This window comes from Triticum aestivum, chromosome 5D, assembly GCF_018294505.1.
Source record: "Triticum aestivum cultivar Chinese Spring chromosome 5D, IWGSC CS RefSeq v2.1, whole genome shotgun sequence".
NCBI classification, from domain to species: Eukaryota; Viridiplantae; Streptophyta; class Magnoliopsida; order Poales; family Poaceae; genus Triticum; species Triticum aestivum.
In genome coordinates, this window is record NC_057808.1 from 172,863,345 (window position 1) to 172,886,401 (window position 23,057).

The following is a 23,057-nucleotide window of genomic DNA, read 5'->3' on the forward strand; positions in this document are numbered from 1 at the left end:
TAACCACCGTGTAAGAATGATGATTGCAGATACTGCATACATTGTCGTAGGGCTCTGAGAATCATATTCTTCATTATTTTCTTCACACTTAGAGTGTTAGTCTTCATTGATTGAAGAAAAACGTTTCTTCATGTGTTGCACATCTAAGTCATCAATTTTGCATAAGTGTTAGATTGAGTGTTCTTTTCAAAGAACATTCGAAGATTCTAGGATATTTAGCTCACACCTCAACTTGCTAAATCTCTTCTCATCCAAGGGCTTAGTGAAGATATCGGCTAGCTGTTCTTCAGTCCGTACATGCTCAATAGAGATGTCACCCTTCCACACATGATCACGAAGAAAATGATGACGAATTTGAATGTGCTTAGTCTTCGACTGCTGAACTGGGTTGTGAGCAATCTTGATTGCACTCTCATTGTCACAGTAGAGAGGCACATTCTTCATGTTGACGCCATAGTCCTTGAGAGTTTGCTTCATCCATAGCAATTGAGCACAGCAAGAACCAGCAGCAATGTACTCAGCTTCAGCAGTAGACAGTGATACGCAGTTCTGTTTCTTCGAGGACCAACAGACCAGAGATCGTCCGAGGAAATGGCATGTGCCTGATGTTGACTTGCAGTCCACACGGTCACCAGCATAATCAGAGTCTGAGTATCCAATGAGATCAAAAGTCGAGCCCTTGGGGTACCATAATCCAAGTGTTGGTATGTGAGCTAGATATCGAAGAATATGCTTCACGGCCTTATGGTGTGATTCCTTCGGTGTAGCTTGAAATTGGGCACACATGCAAACACTAAGCATAATATTTGGCCTAGATGCACATAAATACAATAAAGAACCAATCATGGAGCGGTATACCTTTTGATCGAAGTCAATACCATTTTCATCAGTGCATAGATGGCCATTTGTGGGCATTGGAATTTTGACCCCTTTGCAATCTTGCATGCCGAATTTCCTCAGTACATCCTTGAGGTATTTCTCCTGAGATATGAATATGCCATTGCGCTGTTGACGAATTTGAAGACCTAAGAAGAACTTCAATTCTCCCATCATAGACATTTGATATTCTTCACTCATCATATAGGCAAATTCATCACTGTAATGTTGGTCAGTACAGCCAAAAATGATATCGTCAACATAAATTTGGCACACAAACAATTCACCATCATAAGATTTAGTGAAAAGAGTTGGGTCAAGTGAAATTTGTTTGAAGCCTTTCTTCATGAGAGGAATTCCTTCACAGTATCATACCACGCCCGAGGGGCCTGCTTGAGGCCATAGAGGGCCTTATTGAGTCTGAAGACTTTGTCAGGATGCTTTGGATCTTCAGAACCTGGGGGTTGACAAACATATACTTATTCCTCAAGCTTACCATTGAGGAATGCACTTTTCACATCCATTTGATATAAAGTGATATCATGATGGTTAGCATAAGCAAGTAATATGCGAATAGCCTCAAGTCTAGCAACAGGTGCAAAAGTTTCATCGAAATCAATTCCTTCAACCTGTGTGTAGCCTTGAGCTGCAAGCCGTGCCTTATTCCTCACCACAAGGCCATTTTCATCTTGCTTGTTGCGGTAGATCCACTTTGTGCCAATGATATTGTGCTTGCGCGGATCTGGGCGATTAACCAGTTCCTAGACGTTGTTCAGCTTGAACTGATGTAATTCTTCTTGCATAGCTTGAATCCACTCAGGCTCCAGAAATGCTTCATCTACCTTAGTGGGCTCTGTGATAGAGACGAAAGCAAAGTGCCCACAAAAGTTAGACAAATGTGAAGCTTTTAAGCGTGTGAGATGACCTGGAATGTTGATGTCGCTGATGATTTTCTCAATTTGCACTTCGTTTGCAACGTGAGGATGAGCGGGTTGTCGTCGAGGAATTTGATCAGCATTTTCTTCAGCACCATTTTCTTCAGGTGCATCAGTATGATGTTCTTCACGTTTTGGAATGATTTCTTTAATAGATTCTTCGGTAGGAATGACATCCTCAGTAGCTTTGAACTTGATAGGTTCCTCAGGTGACTGTTCATCTAACACAGAAGGTAGGTGCTCTCTTTGCGAGCCATTAGTTTCCTCGAACCGCACATCTACAGTTTCAACAACTTTGTGAAGAACGTTGTTGAAGACTCTGTAGGTGTGCGAGTCCTTTCCGTAACCTAGCATAAAACCTTCATGTGCTTTCGGTGCAAATTTTGAGTTGTGATGAGGATCTCTAATCCAACATTTAGCACCGAAGACTTTGAAATAACTCACATTGGGTTTCTTGTCAGTGAGGAGTTCATAAGCAGTCTTCTTGAAGAATTTGTGAAGATATACTCTGTTGATGATGTGGCCCGCAGTATCAATTGCCTCAATCCAGAAACGACGAGGCGTCTTGTATTCATCAAGCATAGTGCGAGCCATCTCAACAAGAGTCTTGTTCTTGCGCTCCACGACGCCATTTTGCTAAGGAGTATAAGGAGCAGATAACTCATGAGTAATACCGAGTTCATCAAGATAGTCATCAAGACCAGAATTCTTGAACTTGGTTCCATTGTCACTTCTAATGTGCTTGATCTTCACACCAAAGTTGGTTGAAGCCCTCGAAGAAAATCGTTTGAAGACTTCCTGCACCTCATGTTTGTAAGTGACAATATGCACCCATGTGTAACGAGAGTAATCATCAACAATAACAAATCCATATAGAGATGCATCATTTGTAACTGCAGAATAATGATTAGGACCAAAGAGATCCATTTGAAGCAATTCAAATGGTCGAGTGGTAGTCATGATTTTCTTTGCTGGATGCTTGGCCTTGGTCATCTTTCCAGCTTCACAGGCTCCGCATTAGTGATCCTTGAGGAATTTGACATTCTTAATGCCAATGACATGCTTCTTCTTCGCGAGTGTGTTCAGATTCCTCATGCCAGCATGACCAAGACGTCGATGCCATAGCCAGCCTTCTGAAGCTTTTGCAAGTAGGCATACAGCTGGTTGAGGTCCTATAGAGAAATCAACAATATACAAGTCTCCTCTCCTAAAGCCTTGGAAGACTTTGGAATTGTCAGCTTCCATGATCACAACACAACGATACTTGCAAAGACAACAACCATATCAAGATCACAAAGCATTCAGACAGACATGAGGTTGTATCCTAAGGACTCGACAAGCATGACTTTGTCCATGTGTTGATCCTTTGAGACTGCAACCTTACCTAGACCCAATACCTGACTTTTGCCTTTGTCAGCGAAGATGATATGCTTCAGATGCGATGGGGATAAGGGAACATCCATCAAAAGATTCTTGTCACCAGTCATGTGATTTGTACATCCACTATCGAGGACCCACTCGTTGGCTTTGGGTTGATCATCCTGCAGATGAATTAGTGCATCTTACGAACTCATATACTTCATCAGTGAAGAATATGACATCAATTCATCACATCAATTTCATCAACCAATAGAACAGATAAAACAGTATGAGGACGTGAGAAATGAGGGTTCATTTCTTCATGATTAGCCTGCGTCCTTTCAGGCAATCAGGTCTCCAGCAAATTCTTTAGACGTTCAAGCACGTCTGGAGAACTGGCCCTGCAGAAGAGATTAGTTCTTTTTCTTCACCACCCACATCTGAAGGGGTGGCAAAGAGTTCGTCACTCTGCGAGCTCCATACGAGAAAGGTGGCATAGAAGCCAGTCCACTTCGTTTCACATAAGAGGAGTTAAGATAAGCATATGAATAAGCAGAGAAATTCTTCGAGGACTTATGAACATAATGATTAGAAGAATAATGCTCATATTCATAGCCCTTAGCTCTTCCCTGCAAAACAGAGGTGTTAGCACGATATGAAGAATTTGATCCACGTGAGGAATTTGGTCCATATGAGGACTTGGATCCATATGAAGAATTTTGTTCATATGAAGAATTTGATCTGGGGTTCCTTTTCTTCAAAGGTGGTGTCATGAGGACATTCACCTGAAGATTTTCAAGGAACCTTTTGGGAACCCAGATTTTCTTCATAGGCGAACCGTTCTAGCAAATACTTCACCATTCTAATTTTTGAACAGTTTATAGTTGGAGTCAAATGACTCATCAGAAGAATGAGGAGATTCACATGTAAAGCTAGATAGATTAGATGGATCTACTGGAGGTCCCTTTGCAGCAACACATGAGGTTTTGGGGTACTGCTCAGGCTTCCAATATGTTCCATCATCATTGATTTTCCTCTCAAAGGCAATACCCTCTTTCCTAGGGTTCCTGTTGACGATCTGCTTTTTAAGCACACCACAAAGAGTCTGATGCCCTTTGAGGCTTTTGTACATGCCTGTCATATACAATTCCTTCAGCCCTGCATCATTAGTGATACTGGCAATGTCCTCAGTTGAGGAATTAGTGATAGCAGAGACAGGTGAAGAATTTGTAGCATTAGAAGCATTTGAACATTCAGGTGAAGAATTAGCATATTCACGTTCAATGCATTTCAAACATGGAGGAACAAATTCTTCCTGAGCAGCGCTGATTTGTTGAGCAAGTAATGAATCGCTCTCCTTCTGAAGATCTTCATAACTCACCCTTAGCTTTTCAAGATCTTGCTTTCTTTGAAGAAATTCATAAGAAAGCTTATCATGATCAGATAAGAGAGTGTTATGATGACCTTGAAGGTTGTCAAACCTAGACTGAAGTCTCTGAAGATTTTCAGTCAAGGTTTTAGTGCGATCCATTTCTTCACCCGACATATCATCACTTTTGTCTAGCATGTTTTGAACCTTTTCAAAAGCCTTTTGTTGTTTCACAGCAATCTTAGCAAGTTTAGAGTAGTTGGGCTTGAGGTTTTCATCAGATTCATTCTCACTAGATTCAGAGGAGGTATATTTGAGTACCTTGGCACCCTTTGCCATGAAGTAATAGGTGGGAGCGTAGTCATCATTGCCTTCATCAGCCTTGTTGGTGAAGCCATTTTCTTCATAGTTGAAGATAGACTTGCTGACGAATGCAGTAGCAAGAGCTAGACTCGCCACACCAGACTCAGACTCCTCAGATGCCTCCTCTTCCTCATGTTCCTCAGATTTGGCCTCGGAGTCCATTTCCTTGCCAATGAATGCCCGAGCCTTCTTGGAGTCGCTCTTCTTGTGAGATGAAGACTTTGAGGATTTTGATGATGAAGATTTTGAAGATTTCTTCTTCTTCTTTGCATCATAAGAACTATAATCCTTGTATTTCTTCTTCTTTGATTCCTTTTCCCACTGAGGACAATCTTGAATGTAGTGACCAGGTTTCTTGCATTTTTGGCATAGTCTCTTCTTGTAGTCACTGGATGAGGAAACATTGCTCCTTGAGGATTTTCCAAAGCGACCACGTCTTGAGAACTTCTGAAATTTCTTCACGAGCAGTGCTAGTTCCTGGCTCAGTTCTTCGGGATCACCAAGGCTGCTGCCGGAATCTTCATCTTCAGACTCAGAAATTGCCTTGGCCTTCAGGGCACGTGATCTGCCATAGCTCGAACCATAGAGATCTCTCTTCTCAGCAAGCTGGAACTCATGAGTGTTTAGTCTCTCGAGGATATCAGCAGGATCAAGTGACTTGTAGTCTCCATGTTCTTGTATCATCAGTGCCAGAGTATCAAATGAGGAATCAAGCGATCTCAGCTGTTTCTTCACCACCTCATGGTCGGTGATGTCAGTGGCACCAAGTGCTTGAAGCTCATTTGAGATGTCAGTGAGGCGATCGAAGGTTTGTTGAACATTTTCATTGTCGAGTCTTTTGAAGCGGTTGAAGAGATTGCGAAGAACGTCAACTCGAGAGTCACGCTGTGTTGAGACCCCTTCGTTGACTTTGGACAGCCTATCCCAGATAAGCTTAGCAATTTCCAAAGCCCTCACTCTACCATGCTGTCCTTTGCTCAGATGCCCACATATGATGTTCTTCGCTTGAGAATCGAGTTGCTTGAATCTCTTCACAGCAGCAGCATTCAGAGAAGGTGTGACTGAGGGAACACCATTTTCCACAACGTACCAGAGATCGTTATCAATTGCCTCAAGATGCATTCACGTCTTATTCTTCCAGTAGGGGTAGTCCGTCCCATCGAAGGTAGGACACCCAGCAGAGACCTTGATCATACCTGCAGTCGACATAACTAAAACTCCAGGCGGTTAAACCAAAATCACACAGAACAAGGGAGTGCCTTGCTCTGATACCAATTGAAAGTGCGTTATATCGACTAGAGGGGGGTGAATAAGCGATTTTTATGAATTTTTCAATGAGGAATTTCAGGGTGAGGAAATTCCTAAGAGAAGAACTACTTGCAGCGGAATAAGTACTCAGATGTAAACATAACAGAACACAAGCATGGTCATCATGATGAAATGAAGACAAACACAGAGTACAGAAAGCGTAAACACAGGATAACACAGGATGAAGACAAACAGACTAAAGAAATTGAGCTGAGGAAATTGAGAAAGTCTTCAGTCAAAGTCTTCAAACACAGATATGAACAAGCACAACACAGTTATGAGGAAATGAAGGAGTTGAGGAAATAGAACCAGTAAGCTTGGTGAAGATAATGATTTGGTAGACCAGGTCCAACTGCTGTCTCAGTTGTACGTCTGGTTGGAGCGGCTAGGTATTGAAACCTGAGGACACACAGTCCTCACCGTATTCTCCTTGAGCTAAGGTCACACAGACCTCACCCAACCATTCGTGGTAAGTCTTCAGGTGACTTCCAAACCTTCACGAACTCGGTCACTCGGCGATCCGCAATTTCCTCTTGGATGCTCAGACCATGACGCCTAACCGTCTGGTAGAAGCACAGTCTTCAAAAGGTAACAAGTGTCGGATCCACGCAGGACCAATCTCTTCAGTGATGCTCAATCACTTTGGGTTTGTAGGTGTTTGGGTTTGGGTTTTCCTCACTTGATGATTTCACTCAAAGTCCTCGGAGGATGGGATGCTCTCAAATGACAAGTGTCCGTTTCTCTCGGAGCAGCCAACCAGCTAGTGGTTGTAGGGGGTGGCTATTTATAGCCTAGGGAGCAGCCTGACATGATAAGACATAAATGCCCTCCAATAATATGACCGTTATAGGTGGGTAGATATTTTGGGACAGCTGGCGCGTAGCACAACAACGGTCGGATATTTTGAGGCTCAAATTCCTCAGGGCTATCATGTTCCTCACTGTGTAGGCAATCCGCACTGGCGAATTCCTAACTCCTCAGTCAGAACAAATTCCTCAGCGACCAGAAGAACTTCGTCTCTGCCATTGAAGAAATTGACTGAGCTGTATGAGATTTCCAATGGCTTCACTCGAAGGGATTGGTAGGTGTAGGATTTTGAGTTGAGCATCACATGGAAATTTTTCCTTAGTATTTCCTCGACCCCCTTTAACAGTACGGTGTTTCCTATGACTCAAGAAAGAGAAAATGAAACTACGAAAACAAAAGTCTTCACGCTTCATGTTCCTCGTATGAATACCAAGTCTTTAGGTCACACCAATTTCTTCACTTTCAAAGTCTTCAGAAAACCAAAATCTTCAGTCAAAAATATTCATTTTTAGGGGTTGAATTTCTCTGTAAATATCAAACTCCTTATAGACTTATAGATCTGTGTACACTCATAAACACATTAGTCCCTTAACCTATAAGTCTTCAATACACCAAAATCACTAAGGGGCACTAGATGGACTTACAAGAGATCAACTCTAGAAGCTACAAGTTGCCTGATGAAGAAATCTTGAGCATTGAAGCTTTTGCCATTGAGAATATCGAACACCAATGTCTTCATTGTGCCTTCAAGCTTGGCTGCAGGAGAATGTCCGTTGACAGGCCATAGAGTTTGCCTCATAATATGATAAATGGTGCGGGGCAGATACTCTAGGTCTTCGATAAAGAATTCCTTGGGATATTCAGCAACTTGTGGCGGTGGCTTCATCATGCTGAGCATCAGCATCATGTTGGGCTCAGGCTTCTGAAATATGCTCTCCAATGCATTGCGGTGTAGCTGACAACCAGGTTCATAGAGTTCACCTGGAGTGGGCAGGGAAGTAAGCTCAATGATATCTTGGGCTTTGGCTTCATGGTGTACATCACCTGTCATCCACTCAAGGACCCAAGTCTTCGGATCCCTGTTGTAGCCATGAATATGAAGAGTGGCATAGAATTGTAGCAGAAGCTCCTCATTCCAATGCTCTTTGTCAGTGACAAATTACAGAATTCCAGCATCTCTGAAGCAGTCTAGAGCTTCTTCCAAGCAGGGCAGACCAGCAATGGCTTCACAATCTAGACGCATGTGAGGAAAGATTCGCCCTTGATTGTATAAGATGCATGAGTAATAGCTACGCTGCTGATAGCTCCAGAAGCGATCAGATGAGATTCTTGGCCTTGAGTAAGGGTTCTTTGCACTGTCAAAGAAGGTGTTGTGTGCCCTGAAGCTGTTGACATTGAATGATCCTGGCGATGTTGCAGCACTGCGAAACCTTGGCAGTCTGGGCTTTGGCTTCTGGACCTGAGGCCTGTGCTCCACATGGTAGTCAAATTGTGGTCCGGGAGCAGGCGGAGGAACCAGAATAGGCCATCGGACAGTGACTAGTTGGCCGCGATCAAATGCCTTCTCAATAGTGTGAGGCCTTGGAGGCGGTACAGGAGCATTGGCATTGACATGGGCTTCAAGTTGCACATTGGCTTCAGGCGCAACATTAGCTTCAGGCGCCACATTGGCTTCAGCCATGACTACGTCATTGGCTTCATCAATGTTGTTTGTGGCCGCCTCAGTGTTTTCAACCTCCACTTGAGTAGCAGGAGGGTCGGGCACAGACACGTTCTCCTCGAGAACAATTTCTTGAGTGATGGGGAGTGTGGCAACTCTCTCTTCTTCATGACGCGGTTCTTGGTTGTCATCGGCTGATGTAGCCGGAATGTCTTCAGCAGCTTTTGCTTCAGACTCAGAGACGTTCGTAGTTGGAGTGTCTTCAGGAAACACTTGACGTGCTACTGAACTGTGTTGCACTTCTCCTTCTAGAACGCTCGGCATGGTGACCTGTGGCCTAGGGCCTTTGCAAAGCCTACGGAATGCGGGCGACGCCTTTGGTGATGGGGTGGTCTGCACCATGTAATTGTTACCTTCAAGCACCGGAGTGGTGACTTGAGGTGGGGGAGTACTGGGTGTGTCTTGACTTGGTGTGTCTTGTTGGGGGTGATCAGCCCACGATGCATCCTGCGATTGGCGTCAAGGGACGGCCAATGCTGACGAGTTTGCTGTTCGTCAGAACAGGCGATGATACCGGTTGGTGCTTGATGTAAGGAAGGACTTCATCATCTTCTACATTATCATGATGACCAATGTCTTCAGCTGTGATGGGGTCGACAGCTGGAATTTCTTCATCTTCAGGAGCCTCTGTGAAAGCAGGCTCATGAACTACGAGTTGACGCTCTTGATTTGTGGAGGCAGGGCGAGCAACTAAGATGGGCTCGACAACAAGTGGCTCTGTAGCAACAGCACGATCTTTCTGCGAAGACTTTGTCTTCGGCTTCTTGGTTGGTGGAGCACCATCAGAGGCATTCTTGTGCTTGCGCTTTCTGGCTTCGGCCTCAGCTGCCCTTGTCTTCTTCAGTTCTGAAGCTGCTGTGGGGACCTTAGGCTTTGAGCCTGTCATCACTACACCACGGTAGAGGTTAGGTGACACACTTTTGTTGGCAAAGGTCTATTAATCTCTACAGGAGATATGTCAGCGTAGCTCTGAAGCTTTGTAATCAGATCATCTGTCAGCCAATGTACATCATAATAGACACACTATGTGTCGGAAATCATGCAACGACAATGTATATGTCGGCAACCACTTAGTGACATATCATCTGTCGGTAGATGTGCACATCCTGATAGTTTTTCAGTCGGCGTAGGTATGTGCTTAACGACATAATATATGTCGGCGTAGGTAGGGTGTATGGACACAGATTAAGTGTCGGCGTATGTGGACACGTGTCAAGCAAGGAAAGGCCAAACAATTGCCCGTGAATTAGGCGTGAGAGCCCAAAAAATTTAGTGCGGGCGGCCCAGTTTTCACCCCCAAAGAACCCGTAGCCTCACATCCACTCGCGTTAACCCTATCCACTCTGCCCCTGCCCCCAACTTCCGCCGCCGCCGTTCTCGGGGTCTCCATCCTCGGACTCGTCCCTGCCGCCACTCGCGGCCATAGCCCCGAGCTCCCGGCCCCCTCCATCGCATGCCTTCCCTGCCCCCTTCTTTGCCACCACATGGGCATCTTTGTTGGCCCGAGTCCCCACCGACGGCGGTGAGCATAACCCAGATCCCTAACCCCATCGATGCATGCCTTCCCCAGTGACGCGGCCACCGACAGCCGCGTCCGCCGGGGCCTTCACCGACCACCGCTAGCCCTCACGAAGGACCAAGACAACGCCCTCCTCTTCCTCCTCTCAGGGAAAGACCCCTCCTCTTCTTCCTGTCAGGAAGGACCAAGACAGCGCCCTCCTCTTCCTCCTCTCAGGGAAAGATCCCGTATGTGGTATGTTGCATCCCAGGAAAAAATATCTTCTGCCATTCTCATGTGCCTGCCTAGTTGGTTATATCTATTAGTTTGGTCTGACAAGCTCTTGTCTATTATGTGATGTTTTATTTCTCTAAAAATGCTACGGATCTGAAAATTTTCAGTTACTCTGTTATGGATCTGGTTTAACTCTAATGCTGATGCACTATTGTTCTCATTGCAGACTATTAATGCATTTAGTTCTCTGTGAAAAATTCCAGTTACTTTATTAATTGTGTTGTGTGACTAGTTTGTCAGGCATCCAGTAATACTTCTGTTGGTGCGTGAAGTTCAACAAAATATTATAAAAGTGAACCTTGATTTTAATTTGGAGACACAAGAAAGACACTGACATATAAAATGTCATCGAGACAATGGCATATATATGTCATTAGGAAAATGAATGCACATGTAGGAAATTGTTGGTCTGGTGTCCTGTTTTAACACTTGTTTGGACCATCTGAAATATTACACCCTAAATCCTATGAAAACCTTGGGAACTTATTATCACTGGATCTTATTGTTGCCATGTAAGCTTGATTGCTGATCTACAACATGGTTATGCTTTATGTAATGTCTTCACCTTTGTTTGGTCAATCTGAATAGAAGAACAAAAACACAACTCTCCAATCCTTTAGATTCAGTATGTGGCTCCATGCAAGTTTATCACTGGCATATAATAATATGATGATAAGCTTCATTGTTTTATTTTCAGCTTGTGCTAGAGGCATGCCGCTGGCACCGCTGGGCCCTTATTTATCTTATACAAGCCATTTGAGGATATGACGTGGTAAGTCAGCAAATGGAATGGATGGATCCATCATTTTGCCATCCTGATGCTTGTCCAGGATTTCCTTTTTGTTAACCAGTTCAACTAGTCCGTCATTTTAACCTAGGCCCGAGAAATGAAGGTTCAGTTTATCACAAACAATTTTAATATGTATCAGCTTACTATCTTGGCAGATGAGCTGTTTTTCACTCAACGCGTGGCGAGTCCACTTGGAACTGAATAGGCACTGGTTTTTCTTCTTACTCTCCATGAGCCCCTTATACTACTGCTATGGTTTATGTGCCTACTTTTAACTCTCTCGACTAAAATTGGGCTGCTTTGTTTCAGCTGATCTGATAGTGTGGGTGGGATCTACAGAACAACCTTGAGATGTGTCTGCGACCAGTCCACATTCTGCACAACTCCCACAACTTGAAGACCAAGATCTTTGCCATTTAAGTAAGTCTCTGCACACCAAATGGCTTATTTCAAAGTGTAGAGCTTAGTTTGCAACTGAATGGCTCAGTTTGTCCTGTGATTGCGTCATGTGTAATTTAAATTCACTACTACCAGCACTAGCCGTTGTAATTGTGGCTCACCAATTGTATTAGGAAATGCTCTGCTAATGTTTGTGCAACTCATGACCGGTATTTGAAACAATTCAGTGGGCATTACGTAACAGCTGAACACCACTTTTATTTTATGGTAGATGGTTGAGAGAATAAAGTGGATGGATGACCAATCCGAGAAGGGCATTGAACAAAGTGTAGGTATCATGGTCAATTATCTGTAAAGGTATGCCTTTAGCCTTTTAGTGTGTTTAGAAGTTACAAGATGACATGATTTTTTTCTCTGTATGTAGGATCTATCTGCATGCATACTGTATTTATTGGCTTTATTCATACTGATGTCTTCCCAAAGCAACTATGTATTAGAACATAAGCAATAGGGGCCTGAACCAATGAACCCTTTTTTGGCCGATAAAAAAGCAATACATACCTGCTTGGTTCGATTATTTTTTAATAGTCCATGCTTTGGAAATTAACTCTACATGTCGTAGAGATGCTATTTTGTGACTTGACTAATATTTGAGCGATTAAACTGACTCAGACATGTACTTTTTATGCTTAAATTCAGTGTTGTACCTTGATACACCTATGCCAATTGAACATAATTATAGAGTACAAAATAGATGCAATTAGTGCAGTTACATACAGTTGTCGTCATTACAATGCTCGACACTGAGAAACAAGTTACTAATCCATTTACTCTTGCTGACAATAGTAGGGAACCATGACCACTAGCATGCAGCGCAGGCAATGGGCGGAGAACAGATGGCTACCTCTCTGGGAACCATGGTCACCCACATGCAGCGGATAACGAATGGTGGATGGAAGGCTACCTCACCAGGAACCAGGTCCACGACTTATTGTGGGCAATCGGTGGCGAACGGAGGGCTACTTTGCCGGGTACCTCAACTACTAGGTACATTCTTTGTTTCAGTAGTAATTAGCTCACATGCTATTGCATAAGAACAGATTCTAAAATGTCACTTTACAAGGTTGTTGGCCTATGTGTTAACACTAAATTGCTTGTGTATCTATGTGTCACGGTTTCCTTTTTTATCCATGGTTATGTAGCTCTTAATCATGAAAATCTAGAGAGGTTGCGAAGGAGTTTGTCTTTTCTTCAGTGAATGCTTATGTAATAGGCTATAAAATAAGCTACTGGGTTGTATGATCTATGTTTTGGATGGTCAATACCTTCATTGTTGATAAAACTGCAAGCACATGAACATAGTTCTATATGGTACCATGTGAGCCAATTATAACTTTTGTAGAAACCATACTGTTAACTATGATATCATGAGGATTTATTGATCGAATATGTGTTAATACACAAATGAGCTTTGAAAAACTTGAGCTGACTCCACTTTCTTGACAATTTTTTGTGAAAAAATTTCAGGCACTTAGCCAACTGGTGCACATGGACGTGATGACTTTGCAGCGTTTATGGACCAACCAACTTGTAATCATGGATCTTATTTGTCTTCTAGACCATTTGGTGATTTGGTTATTTTGGAGCTTGCATTTTGTGCATCTGGATACAGACTTGTGTGTTCTGGATCATCTAGTTGAAGTTTCTCATACCAGCAAATAGTGCTATCTTTTTGTGACTTGTGTGTTCTGGGTGATTGTTAAGATGGTAAAAAACTATGCTTTGTCAAGATTGATGTGTTTGTCAACTTGTGTTCAATGTATATGCACGTTTGTGAATATATTTCATTATTGTACAATGTGTTCATCTTGAACCTGCTTCTAGATGTGCGGATAATAATTGAATCCGTTTAGAGCTTATATATATTGTTTGGCGGCACATCACTTTACCAGCAATTTATCAGTCGGCAAAGGCACTATCTGTCGGTGTAGGTAGGGTGTATGTTGATAGACTATCTGTTGGAATAGATATGGTGTACGTGGCTAATAAAGTGTCGGCATAGGTCGGGGTATATGTGGACACGCTATCTGTTGGCATAGGTAGGGTGTATGTTGTCTGATAAAGTGTCAGCGTATGTAGGGTGTATGTGGACATACTATCTGTCGGCGTATCTAGGGTGTATGCCGACTGAAAAAGTGTCGGGAAGTAAATAACTGTCGGCATTACCTTTGCCCACAGCAAGTCCTCCGACTCTTTCTTCTTCTGTCAGCATTGGTGTTAGCTACAACTTAACTGTCGGCAAAGGTACCCTATGCCGACACATTGGTGTGTCACGGAAGCTCTACCGTGGTGTAGTGCATGCTAGCAGGGAAGACAATGCGAGGTGCTTCCTGCCTTGATGCTTCAGCTTGGGCCACAACAGACTTCCTCTCCTGTTTGGCAGCCATCTTGGGGTCGATGCCAGAATGCCCAAGTGCCTTGCGCTTTTCGGCCTCATTGTGGACTTGAACACATTTTCTTGCGGAGAGTTTCATCCGCTCTCTTGAACCTTTTGCTTCTTCACGCTTCTTGTGAAACTCTTCCTTGAGGTTATGCAGCATCTACTTGAAGCTTTGAACATCAGCCACACTGAGCTTGGCCATGTTCCTCTTGAATTGAGCTTTCTCATGGTCAATCTTGTTCTTCAGTTCGACGATCTTCTGAGCCAGAGCCAGCTCATTAGCAATGGCTCCGTGGAATGTGACACTGATGCCAATATGAAGCTGAAGATCATCGATGCTGAGGCTTGGTTGTCAAACCATTCATCAATGAAGTTATTCAAAATATCCACATCAAAGAGGGGCAGATCGTTGAAGATCTCCGCCTCTTGCTTGCTCTTTATCAGCAGCTCAAGAGCATCATCACCAAGGTCTTCGTCGCTTGACAGATCGATGGTTTCATCTTCGTTTCTCAGAAAGGCACCTCAATTCTTGCCCGGAGCTCTTGATGGGCTTCTTCTTGGGCTTCTCTGTCTTTTTGGAGACACGAGAAAGATCTTCAGATTGCATACTGGATGCAGGAGGAGCAGTTGCCAATGGCTTCGCACGTGAAGTACTTTGTGCAGCAGAGGGCTTTGAAGCCTTTGATTTCTTCTGCTTTTGCGGCTTAGGTGGAGCTCGCGCTTCATCAGAATCTGCGCCATCTGCAGAGTGCTCCACGGCTGCCCCCCTGAACAGCAATGTGAGTGAGGAGACCTTCGAGGTTGTAGAAGGGCCCGATGACATTTGGTTCAGCATCACGAGTCCCATCAGCTCTAGGAGCAGATGGACCAGTGTTGAAGTCGAGTCCAAATGCTTTCTTGTTCTTGGCAGCAGAATCTTTGGCAAACTTATAATTGCGCTTGAACAGATTGTCGTCGCGACACCATAGCAAAGAATATGGGTCGGCATTCTCTGGCTGAGGTCCTCGAACCATGCAAGGATAGAAGCCTTGAGCAATAGCTTCGGTCTTGGACTTGGGATGAAGATTTCTATAGAGAATATCTCCCCATGGTCGCTTGACGGTGTTCTTTTCCGCATACTCAGCAGTCACATATCTGTACAAAAACCATTGTTCCGCCCAATATCTGCGAATCCATTGGATTCGAGTCTTGCGTTGTCCATAGATTTCTTCAGGATATGTCTTGTACAGTTCATAGAGATCTGGTGGCAAATCCTTAGATGTATCCCCACGGTGTTGTCTGCCACCTTTCCTTGCTGATTTTTCGATGGCCATGATATTCAAGCTGAAAGGCTTCAGAACTATGAAAGGCTGCCGTCTGCTGGTCAGACAGGAACTGGCTTTAGGAGAATTGATGTGTCACTGTAAGAATTCTGCAAATGAATGCAGACTATGAGAACCAAGGGATTCTCCCACGGACATGTACCTGTGACAGCATTAGAGGTGCGAGGGAAGGGAAGAGGTCATATGCATTCTCAGAAGATTTTGAAGATAAATTAGTTTGAAGACATTGACCTCATAGCGCAAAGACATTCACTTATTTAGTGAGTTCCAGATTTGTACGAATCCAAGAGTAAGTACAAGTGAGGAATCTAACTAGTTGTGAAGCATAATTGAATATTCTTTGCAAGGTATGAGATGCATAAGAAGATAGATCTAGTTTTGGAAGTCAAGAAACCACTTTTGGTGAAAGTGGCTGGATCTGATGGATCAAAAAGGCAGTGAAAGTAAGATATAATTACCAGACGAAGAACTGCTAGACGAAGATGAGAGGGAGGCCGAGCAGTTCAATCTCTCGTGCCCTAACTTGGCGATGGAAGACACCTACGGCGGCGACGGAGAGGACGAGGCCCGCGGTCAGCGTGAGGATGGCGTCGAAGAGGTCGAGGCAGCTAAGCGCTTCGTCTCCGGCGTCGACGCGAGCTAGCGGAGGCACTAGGGTTTGTGCGAGGTGGCGAGGTGGAAGAAGAGATTATGACTGCGGTGAGTTGTGTATTTATAAGGAAAGGGACAGCACAGCACAATTACGTAGGTGCCCCTCGCGGTTCACATCTGAAGGACATGTGGCAAGCATGCAACACATAGGAAGTTGTTCCATGTTCCCACGCACGCCTGGACTGTCGAGCGGTCATTACGGCTTCTCTGGGTTTCAGTCAATAAGGATATAGCATTAAAACAGATTCAACTTTTGTCTCTGTATCTTCTGCTGACAAGGACGCAGAGAAGACATTCGACAGTGTCAACAGAATGCATATGATTTGGATAGATAGAGTCTGAGGTAGAAGCATAGAAGGGGTTAAGGTCCGATCACATTCACTTAGATCAAAAGATTCAACATGAAGACATAGCTATAAGTGAATGATGTAGAGGACAGAACACAAAATACATGTGAAGATAAACATGTAGTTAAATCAATGTTGAAGACAACCCAAATGTGAAGACTTTGCAAATGTGATGCCAAATGAAACACTTCAAACAAAGGTTTGGTGGTGGCGTTACCCACCGTATCAGAAGTATTAGACCCAGACACGGCGCACAATTATCGTGGCGCTCCAAATTTAAATTCCGCTTTAATGTATTCACACTTAGAGTGTATGTCTTCATTGATTGAAGATATACTTTACTTCGTGTGCTGCACATCTAAGTCATCACATGCATAAGCGTTAGGATGTGTGTCCAATCACATGCATTTGAGGATTCTAAGATATTTACCTCACACCGCAACTTGCAAAACCTTTTCTCATCCAAGGGCTTTGTGAAGATATCTGCCAATTGCTCTTCAGTGTTGACGTGAATGGTATCAATATCTTCCTTCATGACATGATCTCTGAGAAAGTGATGATGAATTTCAATGTGCTTTGTCTTCGAGTGCTGAACTGGGTTGTTGGCAATCTTGATGGCACTTTCATTGTCGCAGTAAAGTAGAACTTGCTTCAAATGGATGCCATAGTCCTTGAGAGTTTGCTTCACCCATAGAAGCTGAGTGCAGCAAGGTCCAGCAGCGATGTATTCGGATTCAGCAGTGGAGAGAGACACACAATTCTGCTTCTTTGAATACCAACAAACAAGAGATCGTCCAAGAAAGTGACATGTGCCTGATGTAGACTTGCGATCAACCTTGTCACCAGCATAATCAGCATCTGAGAATCCAACTAGATCAAACTCTGAGCCCTTTGGATACCATAATCCTCGTGTTGGGGTGTAAGCCAAATATCGAAGAATTTGCTTCACAGCTAAGTGATGTGATTCCTTTGGTGCCGCTTGGAATCGAGCACACATGCAAACACTAAGAATTATATCTGGCCTAGATGCACATAAATAGAGTAGAGAACCAATCATAGAGCGGTATACCTTTTGATCGAACTCTTTACCATTGGCGTCAGGACTCAGATAACTTTTAGTTGGCATTGGCGTCGTGTATCCTTTACAATCTTGCATTCCAAACTTCTTAAGGCAATCTTTGAGGTATTTTTCTTGAGATATGAAGATGTCGTTGCTTTGCTGACGGATTTGAAGACCTAGGAAGAACTTCAGCTCACCCATCATGGACATCTGATATTGCTCTTGCATCATGTGCCCAAACTCATCACTGTATCTCTTGTCGGTGCAGCAGAAGATAATGTCATCCACATAGATTTGGCACACAAACAGTTCTCCATCATATGTCTTCGTGGAGTGTAGGATCTAGAGAACTAGGTTTGAAGCCTTTTCTCTTCAGGAAGTCTTTGAGTGTGTCATACCAAGCACGAGGGGCTTGTTTGAGGCCATACAGTGCCTTGTTGAGCTTGTATACCATATCAGGATGTTTTGGATCTTCAAATCCAGGAGGTTGTGCAACATATACTTCTTCTTCAATCTTGCCATTGAGAAAGGCACTCTTCACATCCATTTGATATAGGAGGATGTTGTGTGATGGTTGGCATAGGCCAGCAGTATGCGAATGGCTTCAAGCCTTGCCATCGGAGCAAATGTTTCATCGAAGTCAATCCCTTCAACTTGAGTGTATCCTTGAGCAACAAGACGAGCCTTGGTTCTGACAACTTGACCATGCTCATCTTGTTTGTTGTGATAGATCCATTTGGTGCCTATGATGTTGTGCTTGCGAGGGTCAGGACGCTTGACTAATTCCCACACATTGTTCAGCTCAAAATGTTGAAGCTCTTCTTGCATAGCTTGAATCCATTTAGGTTCCATGAAGGCTTCAGCAACTTTCTTGGGTTCAGATATAGAGACAAATGCAAAGTGCCCAAAGAAATTTGCTAGCTGTGTTGCTCTTGAACGAGTGAGTGGACCAGGTGCATTGATGCTGTCAATTATCTTCTCAATCTGTACTTCATTTGCAACACGAGGATGAACTGGACGAAGATTTTGCTCTTGCTGACCATTGTCTTCATTTTGAGCATTGGCTTCAGGCTGAGCATTGTCTTCTGGTTGATTAGGTGCAGAAATGATAAGTTCCTCTTCAGCCTGTGCCTCTGAAGATATGATTTCTCTAGTACCCATAAGCTTAATCGATTCACTAGGAGGGATTTCATCTAGCACATTTGGCAGGTGCTCTCTTTGCGAGCTGTTAGTCTCATCGACCCGCACATCCACAGTTTCAACCTCTTTATAGTGAAAGAGGTTGAAGACTTTGTAGGAGTGCGAATCCTTTCTGTAACCAAGCATAAAACCTTCATGTGCTTTCGGTGCAAATTTTGAAGTGTGATGTGGATCCTTGATCCAGCACCTAGCACCAAATACTCTGAAGTAACTGACGTTTGGCTTCTTACCAGTTAGGAGCTCATAGGATGATTGGCAAGTGATTCAGGAACAAAATACATAGTAAGACCATTTGGGCATTTTATCTTGCACCCCACAAGATGATTTAGGTTCCCAGTATAAGCATCAGACGCCTTTGATTTCTAGCTGGAGACCTTTCCCTGCAAAAGAGAGTTAAGTTTTCTTAACCACCCACATTTTCAGGGGTGGCTTCAAAGCAATGAGTCTAAGTGCAGCATCTGAGAACTTCGGCTTTGGAGCCCTAGCAAATAGCCTTGCAGGAGGTGAATAATGCTCATATGAATAAGAAGAATAGTTCTTAGTCTTATGAACATAGCGTTTTGATGATACACGCTCATATTCATGAGTCTGAGTATGATTTCCCTGCAAAACATTAGCGTTAGGGTGAATCTGGTGAGTCCTCTGTCTGTATGAAGCCTTTGGACCATATGAAGCCTTTGGTCTGGGGTTTGTCTTCTTCCCAGGTGGTGTCATGATGACATTAACAGGAAGATTCCTAGGTGGCCCATTCCTGCAGTTAGTACCAATATACCTGGCAAACACTTCACCATTCCGATTCTTAAACAATTTATAGTTTGCATCAAAGGATTCATCAATGATAATCGGGTTAGCACAAGTGAAGCCAGATAAGGTGGATGGATCCACTGAAGGTCCCTTTGCAGCAACCCATGTGGTTTTGGGGTACTGCTCAGGATTCCAGTAAGAACCATCAACATTCATTTTCCTCTCGAACCCAACACCCTCTTTCCTAGGGTTTTGGTTCAGAATCTGCTTTTTGAGGACATCACATAGTGTCTGATGCCCTTTGAGACTTTTGTACATCCCTGTCTCAAGCAATGTCTTCAACCTAGCATTTTCATCAGCAATAGCAGTGGTATCCTCAGCAGAGGGGTTAGTTACCACATCAGCAATTGAAGATATTGCAACAGTAGCAGTAGTGGAACATTCAGCAACAGAAGTAGCGTTATCACGCTCAAGGCATTTTACACATGGTGGTTAAAATCCTTCCTGAGCGGAACTGATCTGTTGAGCATGGAGTGACTCATTCTCTTTTTGAAGATCTTCATGAGCCGTTCTCAAGTTCTTGCTTCCTTTGAAGATAATCATAGGAAAGCTTTTCATGAATTGTTGAGAGCATTTCATGACGACTTTCAAGTTCCTCGTACTTAACATGAAGATTTTTTATGTCTTCAATTAAGGACTGAGATCGAGTCATTTCCGCTTCCAACAGGTCATCGCTTTTGTCTAGCAATTTTTGAATATGTTCCATGGCATTCTGTCGTTCAGTTGCAATTTTAGCAAGTGGTTTGTAGATAGGTTTAGATTCACATTCAGAGTCATCTTCACTTGATGTTTGAAAGTAAGCATCGCGTGAGTTTACCTTGGCACCGCGTGCCATGAAGCAGTAGGTGGGAGCAGAGTCGTCCTTGTCATTAGCATCAACGTTGGTGACGGAGCCAATGTCTTCAGTGTTGAAGATGGACTTGGCAATGTAGGCTGTAGCTAGAGCCAGACTTGCAACGCTTGAGTCGAACTCCTCCTCAGTCTCCACCTCTACCTCCTCAGAAGCAGACTCCTCCTCTGAATCCATCTCCTTGCCAACAAAAGCACGAGACTTGCCAGATGAGCTCTTCTTGTAAGATGAAGACTTGCACAAAGACTTGGAAGAAGACTTTGAGGATTTCTTCTTCTTCTTGTCATCAGAATCATATTTCTTGCTTTTCTTCTTCTTCTTGGTCTCATTGTCCCACCGTGGACACTCAGAGATGTAGTGACCAGGTTTCTTGCACTTGTGGCATGTTCTCTTCTTGTGATCACCAGTGGACGCTTCATCATTCCTTGAGCTGGATCTTGAAGACTTTCCGAAGCCTTTCTTCTTGGTGAACTTCTGGAACTTCTTCACAAGCATGGCAAGCTCCTTTCCAATGTCTTCAGGATCTTCAGAACAGCTGCCATAATCTTCTTCAGAAGAGGAAACAACCTTTGCCTTCAAAGCGCGAGTTTGGCCATAGTTGGGGCCATAGATATCTCTTTTCTCAGATTGCTGGAACTCATGTGTGTTGAGCCTCTCAAGTATGTCAGACGAATCGAGAGTCTTGAAGTCAGGGTGTTCTTGAATCAGCAGGGCCAGGGTGTCGAATGAGCTGTCAAGTGATCTCAGAAGTGTTTTGACAATCTCATGCTTGGTGATATCAGTGGTGCCGAGTGCGCGAAGCTCATTTGTGATGTCAGTGAAGCGATCAAATGTGAGCTGGACATTCTCATTGTCATTTCTCTTGAAGCGGTTGAAGAGGTTGCGAAGAACACTGATCCTTGAGTCTCTCTGGGTTGAGACGCCTTCGTTGACCTTGGAGAGCCAATCCCAGACTAGCTTCAAACTTTCCAGAGCACTCACACGGCCATACTATCCTTTGGTCAGATGACCACAAATGATATTCTTGGTAGTAGAATCTAGTTGAATGAACTTCTTGACATCAGCAGGTGTGACACCTTCACCGGTCTTGGGAACGCCGTTCTTGACGACATACCAGAGGTCGACATCAATGGCTTCAAGATGCATGCGCATCTTATTCTTCCAGTAGGGGTAATCAGTGTCATCGAAGACAGGGCACGCAGCGGAGACTTTGATTATCCCTGCAGTCGACATAGCTAAAACTCCAGGTGGTTAAATCGAATCACACAGAACAAGGGAGCACCTTGCTCTGATACCAATTGAAAGTGCTAGTTATCGACTAGGGGGGTGAATAGGCGATTTTTATGAAAGTCTTCAAAACATGGGAGTTTCAAAGACAGACAATAGAAATGAACCTATTGATATGCAGCGGAAGGTAGACTACACTAGACATGCCATAGTCAGGTAAGCAATGAAGTGAAAGCACGAAGACTATTAGCAGCTAGGTAGTATGGATCAGGATGGAAGATAATATGAAGCCAAATAACAACAGTCTTCACACACTGAAGTCAATCAAATCATGCAAGTAGGCAATGACTTCATGAAGACAAACTGCAATTAAAGAGAGGGAAGTGATAGAACTAGTTGCTTGGAGAGGACAGGGATTTGTTGGACACGTTCCAGTTGTTGTGACAATTGTACGTCTGGTTAGGGAGGCTGAGATTCAACTCAGAGGACCGCGTCTTCACCTTATTCGCCTTGAGCTAAGGACACTTAGTCTTCGCCCAATCACTCAGGTAAGTCTTCAAGGTAGACTTCCAAACCTTCACAGACTTCATTCACCGGCAATCCACAATGACTCTTGGATGCTCAGAACGCGACTCCTATCCGGCTGGAGGATTCACAGTCCTCAAGTGTAATAAGTCTTCAGATCACGCGGACAGAAAGAATTCAGTGATGCCTAACACTCTTTGGCTCTAGGTGTTTTGGTCTTTGTCCTCCTAGGATCTCTCTCTCAAATGCTTCGGAGGTGGGTTGCTCTCAAACGACAAAAGCCGTGCACTAACTCTGAGCACCCACCAATTTATGGTGTAGGGGGTGGGCTATTTATAGCCAGGAGGCAACCCGACCTGATTTGTCCGAATTGACCCTGGGTCACTAAGGAACTGACACGTGTCCAACGGTTAGATTTCAAACACACGCGGCAGCTTGACTTGGGTTACAAGTAAAGCTGACTCATCCAGCTCTGGATAAGATTTGCTCTCATTGTCTTCACTCCAAGACATCGGATTTGGTTGAGCATCACTTCAATCACTCTGACTTTGTTCACTTGGACCCTGCTTAATAGTACGGTGGTTCCTATGACTCAACAAAGAAGAAAAGCAAACTACGAAACAACTATGTCTTTTCACTCCATAGTCTTCACGTGAATGTCTTGTCAAGTCATAATCTTTGTTGTGAATGTCTTCACATACCACCATTGTCTTCAATGTCTTCACACATTTTTAGGGGTCACCTCTGGTAGGTAAACCGAATCAATGAGGGACTACTACCTGTGTTATCCTGCAATTCTCACAAACACATTAGTCCCTCAACCAAGTTTGTCGTCAATACTCCAAAACCAACTAGGGGTGGCACTAGATGCACTTACAGTCCCGACCCGCCTCCGCCTATGGAGCCGCTGGCG

The 23,057-nt window shown here is 43.8% G+C and overlaps 1 long non-coding RNA gene across 1 annotated transcript; it reads left to right on the forward strand.

Moving 5' to 3' along the window:
- The first annotated feature begins 11,561 nt into the window (after positions 1-11,561).
- Positions 11,562-13,508, forward strand: LOC123124521 (uncharacterized). The gene is made up of 3 exons (XR_006461121.1): positions 11,562-11,739; positions 12,568-12,765; positions 13,246-13,508. It is a non-coding gene; the product is annotated as an uncharacterized lncRNA (long non-coding RNA).
- Positions 13,509-23,057: the final 9,549 nt, after the last annotated feature.